The sequence below is a fragment of the Prionailurus viverrinus genome, chromosome D1 (assembly GCF_022837055.1).
Source record: "Prionailurus viverrinus isolate Anna chromosome D1, UM_Priviv_1.0, whole genome shotgun sequence".
Classification (NCBI taxonomy): Eukaryota; Metazoa; Chordata; class Mammalia; order Carnivora; family Felidae; genus Prionailurus; species Prionailurus viverrinus.
Window position 1 is genome coordinate 29,887,032 of NC_062570.1, and position 15,669 is coordinate 29,902,700.

Sequence of the window (15,669 nt, forward strand, 5' to 3'; positions counted from 1 at the left end):
GATAGAATGATGGATGGCATTTGAATCATAACCTACAGCAACTGGGCCAGTGACTGGGCAAGATGGTCATCGGACCCACTTCTCCTTCTGGGACTAACACAAACTATATTTCATAGCTGCCTTGAATTTAGCTAGAACACTAGCATCCACTTTCCTGAATGGAATGGGATGAAAGAGTGGCAATTCCAGTACAAAGCCCTGCCCTCTCTCCCATTTTCTGTGGTTGGAATGGCCAGCATGGCATTGAGGCACAACAGAGCCTCAATGTGAGTAGGCCCAAGGCCCTGAATGAATACATGGAGCAGAGAGCCCTTGCTGAACCACAAACTGTTGTGAGATATTTTTGTATTAAGTACTATGATCTGCGGGTTATTTACTATAACACTTAGTGTTGGTTAGGCTAACTAATACACTGTTCAAAGCACTTTCACATTGCTTGTCTCAGTCAAACCACAGAGCAAACCTGGGATAAAGGAGAGATAAGTCTGACATGCTATTTTCTTTGTGATGATAGAAATGTTTACTTGGCCTGTCTTAAATCCCTCAATTAGAATCTAGGACTTCGGGGAAAATTGTCTACTTCTCTCTCTACTTGACCACACTATCTCTCCTAAATAGAAAAACTATTGTTCAATGCCACTGTTATTGTTTTCTTCCACAGATCAACACATTCTATTTCTGTGGCACCAACTGCAATCCAGGTTTATAAATCACATCGCTCTTTTTAGAGGCAGGAAGAGGGAGGAGAGGAGGAAGGCAGAGGGCTCTTGAGATCTGCTACATGAAGGTGGAGGAGAGCTCACGCTGGCCCTTGAGTACACACTGTTTTGTCTGGTTCTTGTTTTATATCTGAACGTTAAGAAATGCCTCTTAGTCAGAGTCTGCTTGCCTCCTTGTATCCTGTCCCCCTCTCTCTTGTGGTGAGAGGACTTTAAGGAGAATTTCAAGAAGGGAATGCAAGGAGGGGTAACTTCCCTTTCCTTGCACAATGGATATTTCAGTCACTGGAACAAAAGAGCAAAAACAGCAGCCCTTCTCTGCTTCCCTGTGCTCTCTTCCTTGGGCTAGTTGCCAGGGATTAATAAGGATCTAGCCCCTACCCTGACAGTCTCTCTCCTTACCACCTGCCTGCCACAAATTCTCAGTAGAACCTGGTGCATGCCCAAAGGAAGAGACATGCCAGTGCAGTGCCATCAAGCAACATGGAGTCCTTCTTTCTTGGTGGGTTACATTTTTACTTTTCTCAGAAATTTTGACTTTTTTTCTTCAGGTGGCTGATGTATCAGTTTCAAATACCTTTAAATCCAGAGCTGATGCAAAGTAGGAACAGATTTGATATGAGTGGACCTACCAATAGTAGCCTACCTGTGAGCTCAGGGAAGGTCTCAGCTGTACTTTTCTACACATGAGCAGCATTTAGCATGGTGGCTGGCACATAGCAAAAGCTTAATAAATGTTTGCTGAGGGAAAAGTTAGTGCATGATTTTGACTACAGTCTTACTTTCTATATGGTATATTTGTCCATTGATATCCAATCTTATTTCAAGTGAATTGAGACAAATGATCAAATATCTATATTCTAACAGCTACAGCTAATTTTTACATGTTAATTATTAATAAGTAAGGGAGATATATGTCTTTCATTTTCTAGTGGGGAAAAAAAGGATCTGTGGGTCCAAATTCAGGGAATAAATAAACAATAATATTCAGACATCTGGATGAGAGACAAAAGGAAGTTAGCAAAACAGAGTAGTGAATTAATTCAAGTTTCTGAGAAGCAGAAAACAGATATTTCTTGGGTATCCAGGCAAGAAAAATCTTGGGCTCTTAAGCAACAAAAGGGGACCAGATGAGAATTGAGTCTTCAGGTGGCTTATGGGAATTGGCAGGAAATAGAGGTGAGGCCAGGTGATAATTCATTTCAACAAATATATTTTGGGCTCCTAAACTATGCTTGCCTGATTCTTTAGAGGAAACAAAGAGAACTTAGTTCACCAGTATCTGTTAAAGAAACAATAGAGATAAATATCTATTACTAATTAATCTAAGGTTGACTATGATTAATAATGAGTGGTTCACTAGAATTACAAAGTGCTATGGGAATGTAAGTGAAAGACGTATTTTGTCAAGGTCGGGGTGGTGGTATATATGGTAGGACATTTAAAAGAAATGGAATTTACTTAAGCTTTGTAAGTTACATATGATGTTGGCTGGCAATTATAGGAGAGGGAGAAGATAAGAAAAGAGATAAGAACAAGAAGGAATGTCCTAGGTAATTATTAAATTGGCCTAGGAAAATTAGGTATAGGAGTGAATAAAAAGTTTTATTGTAAAGAAGACTGGAAAGTTAGATAGGCTTACATAGTTAAGAGTTATAAGTGTGAAACTTAAGCATTTATGCTTTGTTCTGAATATAACAAGGAGCTATTGAAAGCTTGTGAGTATAGGAGTTATGGACAAAAATTGTATTTTAGGAAGGTTGCTCTGGAGGTAATGCCCAAGATATGTCACATAAGGAAAGGACTCGAAGTAGGAGGACTAATTTGAAAGTGGAGGTATGGCCATGAGGCTGTGAGCTATTGAAGTGCTATTGGAAGTTTATTGGAAGGGGGCTGAGCTCAAGGGCAGAACCACATGAGGAGGCTGTGATTGCTGACTGAATATAAGTATGAAAGAGAGGCAGAAGTAGATGGAAATTCTAGGAGATGGAACCCAAGTGATCAGGAGGAGGAGGATGCCATTAAGAAAGTCGTGAAGTGCAAAGAGAGTACGTTGACACTTGTGGGTTCCTGGTTTTTGTTTTTGTTTTTGTTTTTGTTTTTGTTTTTGTTTTCTCTAGAGTAATGGCAGAGGTCTGGAGCTGAAAAAGGGTGACAGAGATAGATTTGGGAGTTTTAAGGAGTGGCAAATATATGAAGGGGCTATTGTGGATTTATTAGGGCATTAGAGAAGGAAAAATAAGAGATTTTCTTCTATTCTAAATACATGGTTAAGTTTGAATGCTATTAACTGATCATCTACATGTGTTAATGAAACTTCCCTCCAATGGTTGGAGAAGCTTCTTGTCTTCACTGGACAATGTTTATTCCTGGTGACATGCCATATTTCCTCCAGTATCTGTGCCCATCATGGCCCATCTCTGGTAGCCTGGCCAGTTGGATCAGGGAGACTCTCACTGTGTACAGACACCGCAGATTTAACAGCTTCCTTTGCGATTTATAAAGTTCTGGGTTTGGGGCACAGGTTATTGAAAAGAATGAATAGAGTCAATACTAAGTTCAACAGCAAATGTTCTGACCATTACAAATGTCAGTGTGTCAGTTCTAGACTCCAATAATTTAAAGGCCTCTACACTAAACTTCAAATATGTTGCAAAAAAGAAAAAAAAAAGAAGTAAAGGAACAAGACCACATAGCATTAGCAAACACCTGACAAGTTTAAGGATATTCATATACAATTCTATTAATGACAGTTCTGTGAGACTGGTTTATTATCCTTATTTTAAAATGCTAGCAATGGGGGTGCCTGGGTGTCTCAGTCGATTAAATGACCAATTCTTGATTTCAACCCAGGTCATGATCTTGCAGTTTATGAGTTTAAGTCCTGCATCAGGCGCCACACTGACAGGGTGGAGCCTGCTTGGGATTCTCTCTCTCTCTGCTCCTCTCCTGCTTCTGTGTGTGCACGTTCTCTCTCTTTCTCAAAATAAATTAACACACTTTTAAAAGTAAAATAAAATGATAGCTTGAATCCATGACTGAAGCAGTAAACTAAAGTTCTGAGAGCTGAATTTTACTCCATTTTACTCCTGGCTGACCATTTGTGCTGTATACTGCCAGATATATCACTCAGCTTTGTTGGAACTCTGGCTGCATAACAGAGAAATGGGGCTAATGATGCCCAATAATGGCTTGCTTGATAAGGCCATGGGGATGATGAATGCACGGACCTCTAGATAAGATGCTCTGAGCTCTGGGAACAAGAATCCATGATCAATTAGAGTGCAGACGTTTTCACTGCAAAAACTCTATCTCCCACCATGTCCATCTCCTGCAAAACCAGAGGACTTACTTCCCAGGCTTAGTAACATGACAGGGCTAGTGCAAGTGTTCAGTATAGACAAGGGGAAAAAATCACATTTGAGATTAAACTTCTAAAAAGAGCTGTCCAATTTGTCAGCTGTTCCCCTCCTGACCTCTGCTGAGTGCTGAGAAGTGGCGGTGCCTCCCCCAGCATGTTTCTCATCTGTAGGAGCTCAATGAATGGAGCATACTCAAATAACCGTCACCAAGGCATCCTCATCAAACATGAAGACTACAACTCCCTCAGTCAGCAGTAGAATATGGGGCCCAATTCCTGAGTGTCAGGGCCTCCCAGCTCCCTTCCCACTTGAACTTCAAATGGCTTGTCACAGGAATATTTTTGTTTTGAAAGTCATAAGCCTTCTTGCTGTGTCATTTTCCATATGCAGGTTCTGGCTTCAGCACCTCTGACAAGACATAAAGGAACAGGAAGCCTACTGGTCATTCAGAAGGGAGAAAGGCAGGTGGCAGGATACCAGGGTAGCCGTAGGTCACAGGATATTTGAGGAGTTTTCAGATTTTGATGGACTGAATGATGAGTTTGAGATGGCACTAAATCTAGGCTGAGCAACAGCTGGCTGATTCAGCACCTGGGAGAAGGGAGGCAACTTCTGAGCAGACAGTAGATGAGAATGCATCTTGCTTCCAAAGGTGAAGAACACATCATGTGAGCAGGATAAAGGCCAATTCCAAAATCACTAATAGCATTTACTTGAACATTAACAAGTAAGTATGGGGTTGTAAGATAGGGATGATAATGCTTGCCTGGGATAGATTTGTGGGGATTAAATAAAGTAATATATATAAATGATCAGGTGGTTTGCATGGCACTTTCTAGGGAGCTAGCAAATGCTAACATCATGTACCTAATGTCAACTCACCATGTCTTTTTCTTTTATTTAATTTTTAAATCAGTGCCCACCAAGTGCCAGGCTCACAGAAGGCTGGCCCCGGCTGTACCAAATCCCTGTCACTTGTGGAATCCAGTCCACCACTCTGATACTTATAAGTTGTGCAAACTCAGCTACTTGATAACCTCCATCCATCCTTTATCTGCAAATATGGAATGAAGATCACACTTCACTCAGAATCACCCGGCCCACTGCCTGTCCTTCAGTAGTCACTCAGCAAATGCCTTCCTCCTGCCTGTCTCCTGCCAATTCCCTGGTGATCTGTCTGACAGAGTGAGGGAGGCAGGGAGGACAGCAGTGCTAAAGGTGGGAATTATACCTTTGGGTATCAGGGATCTGAGCTGCCAGATTTACCATAGTCTGTCCCCAAAGCAATTATCTTTAGAAGCATACTAAGTAGGTTCTGCAAAATGTTAACCTCTTTAGAACCAGGGGCCTTGGGGTGCTTGGATGGCTCATTTGATTAAGAATAAAACTCTTGGTTTCAGCTCAGGTCATGATCTCATGGAGCCTGCTTAAGATTCTCTCTCTCTCTCTCTCTCTCTCTCTCTCTCTCTCTCTGCCATTCTATCTCTCTTAAGAAAAAAAAAAGAACCAGGAATCTCATTTCTCTCTACTCTTCAGGAAAGTCACTGGGTCTTTCAATAATCTCTCCTGCTTAGCCAACTGAAGGGCCCCTCTCCTGTGGCTCAAGAGCTGTGAAGGGAGATTTGCCCACTGCAAACTGTACCTTTGAGTTTGTGACCCAGTGACTTTGATGGGATAACTTGGATAGAGAATACTCAGCTAGTCAGTAAAGAGAAGGAGTTACTTCACTCCAACTTCCCTTAAAATGCAAAAGGAGAATTACCCAGGTTGTTGGGTTTTGTAGCCCTGGAGCACTGGTTTGGAAGCTCTGCCCACCTATCAGGGAGATTTGGCCTCCAGGCCTAGAGGACACAGGGGTGGTGCCTCCAAGGAGACCAAGTCAGTTGTCATTCTGTCACCATGACCCTCTAGAGGTGGAAATGGAAGGCAGACCTAGTGTTCCAGCCCTACAAATACCAGGGACAAGGAGCAGAGTTTAAGTGATTTGTCCAAGACCAGACAGGCAATAACTATTAGACAGGGAAAGAGCACATGCAGAGAGCAACCACCAAGATGCAGGAGTTAGGATCCTGATTAACCAAGCACACTAGATTGTGGGAAGGAGATAGGATAAGGCAGAGGGGAAAGGGTAGAAGAAAGAAATATCCCTCACCCACCCTCAGCCCTATTCTCCCCCTTCCCCGAAAAGCAGTATACCAGACAGTCACCTCAATTCTGTTTAGCACTTTAAAAATCTAAATTGATGGCTCTCGTCTTCTCTTCTGAAGGTCTGTTATTTAGGTCTTGTGGTCTGTCCATTCTAACTTTGTGACACACCACAATATTTGCACATGGGGCAATGTAAATTAAGAATTTGTAACGGTAACATCTGGAGCAGGTCCTACAGGAGACTCACGATGAGCCCCAGTTTGTGGAGATGAGAAAATATTCCTGACATTGCAACATAAAACCCATACATTTCTCCTACAAAGGGCCATTTCTACTCTTCCCAGCCTACCTCTTTGAGTCAAGGCAGAGAGAGGCCCCAGGCAACTCCTATCCTTCCCACTTCAAGGACAGCAATGTTAATTTAGTTGCAAAAAATAGACATAAAATTTAAGTGTCCTGTATTTCATCTCCTCTGCTGTTCAGTTTGTTACTGATAAACCACTTGTCCAGAAAAATTTCCTCAATCCCCACCTCCACATTTGCTCCTGCCATTGAGGTAATAAAAACCAGTTTTCAGTTTAATAATCAACTGTGGACACCTTGTCCATTTAGTTATAAGGGCATCTTGCAGGTGTGGGTGGTGCTATTTGCTCACTGAAGCCCCAGCCTGCTTCTCAGTGTCTGTACAGGTGACCTTTGAAGCTGCTGAGAACACACATCCTATCAGCTGGGTAATCCTTCAGTCTGAGCAGCAGACATCCAATTTGGATTCCAGGCCTGACTATTGAGAGGAGGCTTATCTGGGGAGATCAAAGGAGAACCTTCTTGGGAGGGGGGTGGGGGGCAGTGAGGGTGGTTGTGCCCAAGGAAACAAGTCACAGAGGATGAACCATTGCAAAGCTTAAAGAGACCATAACACTAGTACTCAGCACTGGTGAAGGCAACGATCTAGAACTTGTTTTCTAAGAGAACTTCATCTCTGCCTACAGGAGAGCACCAGGCAGTGGAGCTAAAGCCAGGGCCTCCAGAAAGCAAGTGTTCCTAGATTAACCCTGCCCACCCTGGTCATCCCTTCCCTTCTGGGCTAGGCTCAGTATGAGTAGTCTTCTTCTGCTATTTCATTTAAAACATAAACAGTAGCTTTGGGAAATGTGTCTTAGGTATTTATACATCTGTCACCACCTCCTAACTTACAAGTGAGGAAACACAGCTTCACAGATACATCACTTAACACATTGTAGACACACAGTGGGTAATAGCAACATCTAAGGTGGATTGGACCCCCGTTCTCTGCCCGATACAGTGCTAAACCTCTGTGTGGATGATCTTTCTGGACCCTCCAACAACCCAAGGGGCACCATCATCATCTTCAGTTAAAGGGGGAGCACCAGGCTCACAGAAGGTATGTACCTTGCCCAAGTTAACATGGCTACTAAAAGGTGCAGGCAGGGTTTCAATCCAGCACTCCAGAGCCTGTGCTGTGAGTAAATATCAGGGTTTCAGGAATTTGAACCCATATGTATAGTCTTCAAAATTCATACTCTCTCTCAAGCTCTCTCACTTGATGTGCTTTATGCTGCTCAATATGGTTCCATTTCAAAAGTTAAGCCCTGTGATGATTTGGCATCTGGTTCCCCCTTCCAGTCTCAGCAGCAACCCCTGCAGGGTCCAGGCTGCCTAAAGACAATGATCCCTGTCCACCCCATTGCCCATTTTGCACGTCTCTGCCAGGCATCTTATAAAGTGGCTTCCTCTCTCCTCTCTCTCTTCCCTTCTTCCAGGTTACAGGGATGTCAAATGGACCCCTTGATCCTAGTCATGAAAATAAAAGTGGCACTTGTATCTGGAGTATTGCAGAAGCCATCAGGCTGTACTGAGGGGTTGCAGACCCGGACAAGTGTGTGGAGGTTGCAGGGTTGGAAGGGTATCAGAGAAGGGCTGGTAGCTCTATCAGCAAGCCACAGGGTCCCCTGCCAAGGGAACCTTTCTCTGGAGGCAGTGGCTTCAGAAACTATTTCAAAGACATGAATAATTCATCAACTCCAGAGGGGAAATTAAAAAGTTTAAAAAGAGGAAAACAAAGATCTAATGGGCCTAAGAGACTCCCACACAACTGGAAAAGGTCGTTTTCAGATTCATAGACTGGAGTATGGTAAGATGGGGGAGAAAGGGAGGAGGGGAAGTGGGAAGGAGGGTGGAGGGAAAGAGAGGGAGGGGGGAATGGAGGAGGAAGGGAAAAGAGCATTTGCTTTAAAAAAGTACACCTTTTAAAGTGAAAGCAGCCTATAACAGTAAGACCTTAAATCTGTACAGCTCCTGAGACTTCACAAAAAGTTTCCATATGCACATTTTGCTCCTTAAAACAAACTGAGTGAGAATAGTGTGATTTTAATTAAGCTAATGTTTTCAGATGAGGAAATATCTTCAAGAGCTTAAGGCTTTGCTGACCACACAGACCCCTGTTTTCTGCACCTCAGTCCAGGAGGCTTTCCTCACACCCCACAGATGCCCCTCATGGTTCCCGTATTCCTTCCATCGCAGGGGCTGTTAGGTCTTCTAGAGAAATAGCTGGGAGATGAAGGTTGGGACTCTGGTCTAGAGTTGTCTGGGTTCCAGCACAGATCCCAGCCTCAGTTCCCAGGCATGAAGAAAGACGTTAGTCACAGAGGCTGTCCACCCAGCTTCCCAGTCCAGCACCTATAGAGAGGAGGTGTCGTGGCACCTTGGCCGGGCCCCCAGGGAAGAGAGTGCTTCCAATTCCTGACCTTCCAGAAGGCTTCTGTGATTCTTATATGAAACAAAACATTATCCTTGTTCACAGTTATGAAAAACAGAGACAAATATTTAAAGTCTAATCTGCTAACTTGTTGATTTATTTTCTCATGGGCTGTCTTGACCTTGAGTGTAAAGTTTTCTGACATTCACAGACTTTCTTCAGATTCCAATGCCATCCACCAGATTGAGGAACTACTTGAAGGAGCATCATACACCCCTTCTAATTTCCTTCCTAACCTTCTGGGCAGCCTCTAAGTTTCCCTCACCTAGCAGTGTCCCAAAGGAAGAGAAAGAAGGATGTTTGCCTTTCTTTATGTGGTTCTTTCTTATTCACTGACAGTACGAGACACTCTATCTTTATCTGGAGCAGTGTGGTATTATTGTATGTGGATGCCCACTTCATAATTTCAGAGTGTGGGGGATCTTTCTAAGGTTGCTTCCTCAAAATATGTCACTCATTAGAGGCTCCTGCATCACCAGGCACCAGGAAGAGTGTCTAATTGCCAGCAACCATGACCATCTCTACCATCCCCTACCCCTTCCACTCTAGCTTTGGGCCGAAACTAACCCCTTCCCTCCTAACACCCTCTACCTTCCAACGTGGTCTGTTTTGACTCCTTTCCTGGTACAGAGACATTTCTTGAGTAATCTGGGAGTGTTCCTGTGCTAATGCACATAAATTGTAATTAATTTCTCTCTAATTGATGCGTGGGACTACCTAGGCCCCTCATTTTCTTCCCTTCATTCCTTTATAAATATATGATTTGACAGGTTAATTTGAAAGCAAAAGTTAGATTCTTTACAGCCATCTAAGCAGAAGCCCCAGAATGCAATTTGCTGTCTAGTTGTGTGAAGCATAATAAAAGGGTTGAAGTCAGGTTATCCCTTTTTTATCGTCATTTTGCTAATTTAATCTTTCCCCCTTCATAAGGTAATAAAATATTCATTTCACAGCCTGAAAGCTTTGGCAGCGATTGGTGAGGGGCAGTATCCTGAGTGCTGTGGCGTTCCTCAGTGACCTTTTCCCTGTGTGGCATTCTGCAACCTGCCTGCAAGGGCCGCCATCAGGTTGTGAGGGTGGTGCCAGGGGGAGTTCTGCTTTGGCATCTCAATCAGGACTTAATCAAGCCTCCCACATCCTCCTGCAGCCAGAAGAAAAACACTAGAAATTTCTGCAGTTTCTGGGGCTGTGGAGAAGAGCCAGCCAGCCCCACAGCCAGATACCTGGAAACACTTTCTGAAGGGGAGGCAGTGAAAGGCCATTTCTCTCACCTCCAGCAGAAGCTACACAGAGGGCTTGAGGCTGCTGCAAGAAACCAGAGCTGGAGTCACAAAGAAGGCTTCTCCACAGGGGAACTAATCTTCCAGAGGGAGAGAAGGGAACCCAGCTGCCTAAATGGCAGGTTCAGGTGTTTCCCATTTCTGGGCAATCTCACTGAAGCGAGGTGTGGGGGCTCTAAGGGCATTTGCCCAGCAAGCCAGTTGTAGCTTGGTGCTTAGATCACATTCTAAACTCCTCCTGTCATTGCTTCCTGTGGAGTGGCTAAAAAGCTCTCCATCCCCAAGGCCTGGTGGCTTGGGGGGGTCTCTTCCTCATTAAAGAGCTGGCTCTTCTGCCACCACCCCATTTATTTGAAGGATGGATCTAAGCCTACCTGACTCAGTTTTTCTTTCCAAAGAGTTGGTTTAAGAGCAGAGGGGCAGAAGCATGATGAAAACATCTCTAGTTTCCAGCCCAGATACTGTTCTCATTAGGCTTTCGTTTTCTCCTTTCATTGTCCAGGTTAAAAGTAGGAAGAAAAAGGAAAGAGTGCTGGTTTCCTCCTAAACAGTACAGTAAGATGACTGGCCCATCGATGTCCAGTACCACACACCTAAGTTGCATTTAGATAATGCAGTTAAAGTCCCTTTAATTAGATGCACATACAAGTAAGCCAAGAAGATATATTTTTACCAACTGACACTTCTTCCTGCTCTTTGAAGAGAACATTGGAAGGGCCTCCTCTTTGATCAGAGGCCGTAGGGAAGAAGAAGCAAGTCTTAGGAGGCAGGGGGTTGATTGGGGCTCCCCTAGTCACCAGGGTAGCCCTGCAGAAATAATGCCTAGAAGCATCTCATCCAGAGAGCTCAACCCCATCCACTTCAGGGTCCCCATCTGTCAGGTTTCTAGAGCAGCTGCTGAGCAGACAGACCAGAAAGGATATATATGAATGCCATTGTCACCATCTTCCCCATAGAGTTCATTTTTATTTTCTCCAAAGAAGACATTGTCATGAGCAAGTTGCAAAAAATATGACAAAATAAGTCACCTGATAAATGCCACCTAATCATTATTTTTTTTCTCTAAATTTTATAAAAGTGTGTGTTTCAGTGACTTTAGTCTTTCTCCACTTTCTCATGTCACTGGGAACTTTTACTTTTATAACAGATTATGCAGCTGTGACTATGCTTCCACATGGAATTGAGTTTCATTTTTATCTGTCCAAATATTTGGGAAACCTCATTCACTGGGGAAAATGTGTCTTTAACCTACTGTTATTTTTAATTATCAGCATTACAATATCTTAAAAGGGCTGCCTGAAAATTAAAGGGAAAAACCATTCATCAGGGAAACAACTCCAGCACATCAGAAAAATACTATTGAACATGTAATGAGTGGATTGACGGGACGTTAAGAATTGAGAATAAATCCAGATTGAAAGATGGCCAATGGGGGGAAAAAGAAAAAGAAAAGAGCAGATAAGTGTGAATAATAGTAAAAAAAAAAAATAGTAAAATGCTAAACTTTGTGAGTGAAAACATCTAGGTTTCTGGGAATGGAAGACATAGGCATTGCAATATCTTGAATTACCATTTTGTTACCTCAGAGAACTTTGCATTAGTACTGTTTCTTGTGTCTTTCTAGAAAAGTGATACAAGATAGGATCAAATTTTACTCTGTTTATCCTATTATTTGGTTAAATAGGTTGCTAAGGGTTTCCACAGGAAAAAAAAAAAAAAAGGCATGTTGTAAATGTGCACTTAGGGGAAATTTGCCCCTTACATTACTAGAAAAGCCACTTAAAGCCAGAGTGGAGAATTGGAGGGGAATACAGAAATCCTTGCTATTAAAGGCCAAGAAGCTGTGAGAGTCAGGACTCTGTCCTCCACCGACAGGGAAATGTCATAAGAGTGGTATACTTTCGGTGTGACATTTTCTTACCTCCCTTCACCTTTCATTCAGTCCCACCGCCAACTGGTTTCTATTCCTACACAATATTGACCTCCAAGGAACTCCAGGTTAGAAAGTTCAAAAGATACGTTTTTACTGCCTGTCTTCCTCTTTGTGATCATTTTGACCACTCTGTTCTTGAAACACTTTTGTTTTCATGAAATCATCTCCTAAAGTTTCTCCTAATCTCTTGGCCATAGCTTTCCCTCCATCTTTCTGGGACATCTACAATTTCTTGCATGGGAGTGCTCCCTAGTGCTCCTTTACCTGCAGCTTTTCAACATGTTTTGTCACTGTACATCCTCCGCTCACACACTCAGCATCAGCTATGTTACGTCAGTCTACTATATATAATCTATACATTTATATGTCTGTATCCATATCTATATCCAGGCCAGAATTCTTTTCTGAACTCAAATTTATTCAACTGCCTGCTATTCATCTCTACGGATCCAAATTTAAACCTATATCTTCCTCCAGTGCCTGCTCCCAGCTTGTTCCTCCTACTCTAGTCCCCATTTTGAACATGACTTGTTCATTTACCCAGTTTCTAGAATGACAATCCTGGGGACCATCTCTGCCTGCTTCTCCCTCTCATCATCCAAATAACAGATTCTCGCCTTTCTACCCACTATCTCTCAGACTTCCCATTTCTGTAATCCTCTGGTCTTTGTCCAAGGTCAGAGCCTCAGAATTTCCTATTTAACCTATCAGCATGTCTACTAACTAGATATTGTGCCACCGGTGTTAATTTTCACCAGTCCCTTTTCTTGGCTGTCAGAGTATCTTTACAAAATGCAAATCTGATCATATCACCTTCCTGCTTAAATTATTTTTAAGTCTCCCTTTGTTCTTGAGGATAAAATCCCAATTCCTTAGCATGGTGGACAGAGCTTCCATTTTTATGTGATCCCCCACCTCATGGCCATCCTCATCTCCTTGCAGCCCTTCTTTCCTACACCCTTCACTCTATCCAACTCAAGATCCTAGCAGCTACCTGAAGACATGTATTCCTTTGGGAAATCCCTTGTCTACCTAGCTGCCCATTCCTAGCCTGCACAAGTCAGCTCTCTTGTCACTGTCTGCAGAAAGGAAGAGTTCCTCAGGTGCACCTCCTCCATGTTCCTATCTCTGTCTGGGTAAGAATCTACCTCTATGAGAGTACTTACCATATGCATTCCCAGCATCTTTATTTACTCCTCTGATTGTTCCACTGGGCTGAGAAGAGGAAAACCACATTTTTGTATCATCTCTTAGTAAAGTGTCTGTCTCTTTATAGGAACTAATAAAAAGTTTGTTGAATTGTTTATAAACTATACCGAAACACACACACACACACACACACACACACACACACACACACACAATTAACCATAAGGCTATCTACAAAGAATTATGAAGAAAAACCAGTGTTTACTTAAAAAGATGTCTTCCAAATAAGGGTCCCTTGGGTAAATGGCTATTTTAATCCCTAACGCAGGAAAACCTACACACGCCCTAAAACAAAATCAAAACTACTGTATTTTGTTGTTGTTATATTTGCTTAAAAACAATCTGACACTGACACCAAAACAACGTACTTCATGCTGGATCCTAGACTAAGCAAATCAGGAAGGCTGGCATGCTCTGGTCCCTTTCAGCAGTCTTCACAGTAGGCTGTTCCCTGTCTGCCCCTAAATCCCAGTCCATGAAACCACTTAGAAAACTTCATCCTCACAGCCACAGAGATATCCAGAGCTGGGCTCCAGCTACATTTGCACATTTGCATTCTGCTTATCAGGTCACCCAATGGCAAAATCTTCAGAGGGAGCCGGCAATTTCTCCCTCATACTGAAGCTAATGAGCAAAATAGCTCTTGCTGAAGGACAAGAAAAAGTCGGAGTGCGCACGGTGTACTGCAGACACCACGGGCAGGCTGTCATAATTATAAAAAACCATCACCAGACCTTACAAATTAAAAGCCATGGAGAAAACTTTTGTCCTATTGAGTTTGTAAGGAAGCATCTCTCAGTTCATCAGGACCGGGCAGCTGCAGCAGGAGCTCTGTTCAGAATGCTGACAGACTGGTCGCCTCCCACAGGCTCCCCGAGGGGACACAACATCAGCTGTCAATTTCTAAGCAAAGGGAGATTGTTTTATATCCACTTTGGGCCCTCTTTTCATTTCCAGGCATGCCTCACAGAGTTGACTTTTATTACCAGGTTAATCACCAGCAGGCTTAGCTGGGCAGCAATAAGAAACACCACAACCTTCCCACTTTTTGTTACCCCCCTCTTCACGCCCCTCCTCCTCCCCTGTCCCTACAACCCTCCTCAGCTCTCTCTCTTTTCAGTTAGCAGACTCCTTTGGCTGCTGTAGGATTCATCTTCTCAACCAGCTCACGCAGGGAATGAAGGAAGCTCATTTCAGAGCCAGTAATCAACTCCTTCTTTGGATCAAACTGCAAACTAAAATTGTACCAATCTGTCTAAACAACCCAAGGAAAATGGGACCTAAACTGTCCAATTTTGGTTTGTCCACCTAGCTTGCTAATTTAATTTTATCATCCAAAAACCTGAGACCCGGGACTGCCTCTTCCTCTGCATTGATCCTAGAAAATAAGAAATGAAAGAAAGCACATCTTCAAAAACAAATCATCCTGCCAGCTTCCTGGGACCCTGGTAATGCAAGAGGCTACTCCTCCTGGGTCTGTATTCAGGTCTCCAGCAAGGGCCAGCAGGAAGTGCAGAGCCATGGGAAATTGAAAAATAACAGGGGAAAAGTGAAACAAACATTTCAGCTTTGTCTTAAATGTACATTTAGAACTTGGCTCCGGAGGAAGATAAAGGCCGAGACAAACATTTTCAAGCAGGGGCAGGATGCTTGGCTTAATGTGGAGACTCAGCATTGAGAACTGGGTTATCAGATTCTTGTGTTCTACACACTGAGTTCAGAAAGTGGGGCAAGCCTCTTCTCACATTTCAATTTCTCCATTCCTGAAATGAAGCCTCTCCCTGATACCAAAGATGATTTGTGTTTCAAAACAAAATATAAATGAGAAGCTTAGATGAGATATCAAAAAACAAAAACAAAACCTCATCAGCAAATAAGAAAGGTGTCTAAGTGTCTAAGGTTTATTTCCCAAAGGTAAGCTCCAAGAGGTGTAAAAGCCCCTAATGAGAAATGGGAGGAAAATCCTAAAGAACATAGCACAAGCTGGGCTACCCATTCTCTTCTGTCTAGAAGGTTGGCCTTCCCTACCCAAGAGAGTGGGAATGCGGTCAGTACTCCATTTCCTGCCATTGATTTGCACCAGGCAAGATGGAGATACCTAGATTGCACACTTAGGTGTCACGTTCCATTCCATTCATCATGGATTTGTTAAGAGTTGCATTATTCCCCAATTCTTAAAATTCTTCAGGAAGTCTCCTTGCCTTTACCTGGGTCTCGTCTGCAAAATGCTCCTGAGCTAACT

General features: G+C 43.0%; 1 protein-coding gene across 2 annotated transcripts in view; it reads right to left on the reverse strand.

The window, feature by feature from the left end:
• The window catches only part of LOC125147204 (opioid-binding protein/cell adhesion molecule-like), a 1,066,615-nt gene that overhangs the window by 685,976 nt on the left and 364,970 nt on the right, over positions 1-15,669 (reverse strand). The window lies entirely within an intron of this gene.